The 5,000-nt window shown below is 40.2% G+C and overlaps 4 non-coding genes across 4 annotated transcripts; all 4 read right to left on the reverse strand.

Annotated features, from left to right (window-relative positions):
- Positions 1 to 848: 848 nt before the first annotated feature.
- Positions 849 to 921, reverse strand: TRNAK-CUU (transfer RNA lysine (anticodon CUU)). Its single transcript has one exon. It is a non-coding gene; the product is annotated as a tRNA-Lys (tRNA).
- A 1,800-nt stretch (positions 922 to 2,721) lies between these two features.
- TRNAK-CUU (transfer RNA lysine (anticodon CUU)) lies at positions 2,722 to 2,794 on the reverse strand. The gene has a single exon. It is a non-coding gene; the product is annotated as a tRNA-Lys (tRNA).
- Positions 2,795 to 3,494: 700 nt separating this feature from the next.
- Positions 3,495 to 3,567, reverse strand: TRNAK-CUU (transfer RNA lysine (anticodon CUU)). Its single transcript has one exon. It is a non-coding gene; the product is annotated as a tRNA-Lys (tRNA).
- A 782-nt stretch (positions 3,568 to 4,349) lies between these two features.
- On the reverse strand, positions 4,350 to 4,422 carry TRNAK-CUU (transfer RNA lysine (anticodon CUU)). Its single transcript has one exon. It is a non-coding gene; the product is annotated as a tRNA-Lys (tRNA).
- Positions 4,423 to 5,000: the final 578 nt, after the last annotated feature.

Below are 5,000 nucleotides of genomic sequence, written 5' to 3' on the forward strand. Positions count from 1 at the left end.
AATATTGCAAATATTGTAAAGAGACTTTCAATTTCTATTTTTTTGGTCAAAAAGCACTAAAATTTTAGTTGTTTTCGCCCAACGTGGGGCTCGAACCCACGACCCTGAGATTAAGAGTCTCATGCGCTACCGACTGAGCAAGCCGGGCTCCTTTGGATGCCCATAGTTTTCTTCCCTATCCCTGCACTGCCGTTTTCCACAGATAGAATGTATTTTTTTGGTCAAAAAGCACTACAATTTTAGTTGTTTTCGCCCAACGTGGGGCTCGAACCCACCACCCTGAGATTAAGAGTCTCATGCTCTACCGACTGAGCTAGCCGGGCTCCTTTGGATGCCTATAGTTTTCTTCCCTATCCCTGCACTGCCGTTTTCCACAGATAGGATGCTGTGTAATCATAGGCTCTGGTGGAGTTTGGAAAGAAAATACACATCAGCCAGAGGCAGAAATAGTCTAAGAAAGTATCAAACACAATTACCAGTCAATATCAGAACGCATTGAAGAATATCAGGAAATAGCCGATTAAACCTGTGTGGAAAAAAGTCTTATTTGTGATTTCTCCACTTGATTTTATAGTAAGATGATACATACTTTTTATTTTACAGTGAATACATTAAGGTGTGGTATTGCCCCATTACACATCATCCAGACATGCATTCATATATTGCATGTTAACAATCAAAATATTGCAAATATTGTAAAGAGACTTTCAATTTCTATTTTTTTGGTCAAAAAGCACTAAAATTTTAGTTGTTTTCGCCCAACGTTTTCTTCCCTATCCCTGCACTGCCGCTTTCCACAGATAGGATGTATTTGTTTGGTCAAAAAGCACTACAATATTAGTTGTTTTCGCCCAACGTGGGGCTCGAACCCACGACCCTGAGATTAAGAGTCTCATGCTCTACCGACTGAGCTAGCCGGGCTCCTTTGGATGCCTATAGTTTTCTTCCCTATCCCTGCACTGCCGTTTTCCACAGATAGGATGTATTTTTTTGGTCAAAAAGCACTACAATTTTAGTTGTTTTCGCCCAAAGTGGGGCTCGAACCCACGACCCTGAGATTAAGAGTCTCATGCTCTACCGACTGAGCTAGCCGGGCTCCTTTGGATGCCTATAGTTTTCTTCCCTATCCCTGCACTGCCGTTTTCCACAGATAGGATGCTGTGTAATCATAGGCTCTGGTGGAGTTTGGAATGAAAATACACATCAGCCAGAGGCAGAAATAGTCTAAGAAAGTATCAAACGCAATTACCAGTCAATATCAGAACTCATTGAAGAATATCAGGAAATAGCCGATTAAACCTGTGTGGAAAAAAGTCTTATTTGTGTTTTCTCCACTTTATTTTATAGTAAGATGATACATACTTTTTCTTTTACAGTGAATACATTAAGGTGTGGTATTGCCCCATTACACATCATCCAGACATGCATTCATATATTGCATGTTAACAATCAAAATATTGCAAATATTGTAAAGAGACTTTCAATTTCTATTTTTTTGGTCAAAAAGCACTAAAATTTTAGTTGTTTTCGCCCAACGTGGGGCTCGAACCCACGACCCTGAGATTAAGAGTCTCATGTGCTACCGACTGAGCAAGCCGGGCTCCTTTGGATGCCCATAGTTTTCTTCCCTATCCCTGCACTGCCGTTTTCCACAGATAGGATGTATTTTTTTGGTCAAAAAGCACTACAATTTTAGTTGTTTTCGACCAACGTGGGGCTCGAACCCACGACCCTGAGATTAAGAGTCTCATGCTCTACCGACTGAGCTAGCCGGGCTCCTTTGGATGCCTATAGTTTTCTTCCCTATCCCTGCACTGCCGTTTTCCACAGATAGGATGCTGTGTAATCATAGGCTCTGGTGGAGTTTGGAAAGAAAATACACATCAGCCAGAGGCAGAAATAGTCTAAGAAAGTATCAAACACAATTACCAGTCAATATCAGAACGCATTGAAGAATATCAGGAAATAGCCGATTAAACCTGTGTGGAAAAAAGTCTTATTTGTGTTTTGTCCACTTTATTTTATAGTAAGATGATACATACTTTTTCTTTTACAGTGAATACATTAAGGTGTGGTATTGCCCCATTACACATCATCCAGACATGCATTCATATATTGCATGTTAACAATCAAAATATTGCAAATATTGTAAAGAGACTTTCAATTTCTATTTTTTTGGTCAAAAAGCACTAAAATTTTAGTTGTTTTCGCCCAACGTTTTCTTCCCTATCCCTGCACTGCCGCTTTCCACAGATAGGATGCTGTGTAATCATAGGCTCTGGTGGAGTTTGGAAAGAAAATACACATCAGCCAGAGGCAGAAATAGTCTAAGAAAGTATCAAACACAATTACCAGTCAATATCAGAACGCGTTGAAGAATATCAGGAAATAGCCGATTAAACCTGTGTGGAAAAAAGTCTTATTTGTGTTTTCTCCACTTTATTTTATAGTAAGATGATACATACTTTTTCTTTTACAGTGAATACATTAAGGTGTGGTATTGCCCCATTACACATCATCCAGACATGCATTCATATATTGCATGTTAACAATCAAAATATTGCAAATATTGTAAAGAGACTTTCAATTTCTATTTTTTTGGTCAAAAAGCACTAAAATTTTAGTTTTCGCCCAACGTTTTCTTCCCTATCCCTGCACTGCCGCTTTCCACAGATAGGATGTATTTGTTTGGTCAAAAAGCACTACAATATTAGTTGTTTTCGCCCAACGTGGGGCTCGAACCCACGACCCTGAGATTAAGAGTCTCATGCTCTACCGACTGAGCTAGCCGGGCTCCTTTGGATGCCTATAGTTTTCTTCCCTATCCCTGCACTGCCGTTTTCCACAGATAGGATGTATTTCTTTGGTCAAAAAGCACTACAATTTTAGTTGTTTTCGCCCAAAGTGGGGCTCGAACCCACGACCCTGAGATTAAGAGTCTCATGCTCTACCGACTGAGCTAGCCGGGCTCCTTTGGATGCCTATAGTTTTCTTCCCTATCCCTGCACTGCCGTTTTCCACAGATAGGATGCTGTGTAATCATAGGCTCTGGTGGAGTTTGGAAAGAAAATACACATCAGCCAGAGGCAGAAATAGTCTAAGAAAGTATCAAACGCAATTACCAGTCAATATCAGAACGCATTGAAGAATATCAGGAAATAGCCGATTAAACCTGTGGGGAAAAAAGTCTTATTTGTGTTTTCTCCACTTTATTTTATAGTAAGATGATACATACTTTTTCTTTTACAGTGAATACATTAAGGTGTGGTATTGCCCCATTACACATCATCCAGACATGCATTCATATATTGCATGTTAACAATCAAAATATTGCAAATATTGTAAAGAGACTTTCAATTTCTATTTTTATGGTCAAAAAGCACTAAAATTTTAGTTGTTTTCGCCCAACGTTTTCTTCCCTATCCCTGCACTGCCGCTTTCCACAGATAGGATGTATTTGTTTGGTCAAAAAGCACTACAATATTAGTTGTTTTCGCCCAACGTGGGGCTCGAACCCACGACCCTGAGATTAAGAGTCTCATGCTCTACCGACTGAGCTAGCCGGGCTCCTTTGGATGCCTATAGTTTTCTTCCCTATCCCTGCACTGCCGTTTTCCACAGATAGGATGTATTTTTTTGGTCAAAAAGCACTACAATTTTAGTTGTTTTCGCCCAAAGTGGGGCTCGAACCCACGACCCTGAGATTAAGAGTCTCATGCTCTACCGACTGAGCTAGCCGGGCTCCTTTGGATGCCTATAGTTTTCTTCCCTATCCCTGCACTGCCGTTTTCCACAGATAGGATGCTGTGTAATTATAGGCTCTGGTGGAGTTTGGAAAGAAAATACACATCAGCCAGAGGCAGAAATAGTCTAAGAAAGTATCAAACGCAATTACCAGTCAATATCAGAACGCATTGAAGAATATCAGGAAATAGCCGATTAAACCTGTGTGGAAAAAAGTCTTATTTGTGTTTTCTCCACTTTATTTTATAGTAAGATGATACATACTTTTTCTTTTACAGTGAATACATTAAGGTGTGGTATTGCCCCATTACACATCATCCAGACATGCATTCATATATTGCATGTTAACAATCAAAATATTGCAAATATTGTAAAGAGACTTTCAATTTCTATTTTTTTGGTCAAAAAGCACTAAAATTTTAGTTGTTTTCGCCCAACGTGGGGCTCGAACCCACGACCCTGAGATTAAGAGTCTCATGCGCTACCGACTGAGCAAGCCGGGCTCCTTTGGATGCCCATAGTTTTCTTCCCTATCCCTGCACTGCCGTTTTCCACAGATAGGATGTATTTTTTTGGTCAAAAAGCACTACAATTTTAGTTGTTTTCGCCCAACGTGGGGCTCGAACCCACGACCCTGAGATTAAGAGTCTCATGCTCTACCGACTGAGCTAGCCGGGCTCCTTTGGATGCCTATAGTTTTCTTCCCTATCCCTGCACTGCCGTTTTCCACAGATAGGATGCTGTGTAATCATAGGCTCTGGTGGAGTTTGGAAAGAAAATACACATCAGCCAGAGGCAGAAATAGTCTAAGAAAGTATCAAACACAATTACCAGTCAATATCAGAACGCATTGAAGAATATCAGGAAATAGCCGATTAAACCTGTGTGGAAAAAAGTCTTATTTGTGATTTCTCCACTTTATTTTATAGTAAGATGATACATACTTTTTCTTTTACAGTGAATACATTAAGGTGTGGTATTGCCCCATTACACATCATCCAGACATGCATTCATATATTGCATGTTAACAATGAAAATATTGCAAAGAGACTTTCAATTTCTATTTTTTTGGTCAAAAAGCACTACAATTTTAGTTGTTTTCGCCCAACGTGGTGCTAGCCCACGACCCTGAGATTAAGAGTCTCATGCTCTACCGACTGAGCTAGCCGGGCACCTTTGGATACCTATAGTTTTCTTCCCTATCCCTGCACTGCCGCTTTCCACAGATAGGATGCTGTGTAATCATAGGCTCTGGT

Source organism: Ambystoma mexicanum, chromosome 4q, assembly GCF_040938575.1.
Source record: "Ambystoma mexicanum isolate Mex_15411 chromosome 4q, UKY_AmexF1_1, whole genome shotgun sequence".
Classification (NCBI taxonomy): Eukaryota; Metazoa; Chordata; class Amphibia; order Caudata; family Ambystomatidae; genus Ambystoma; species Ambystoma mexicanum.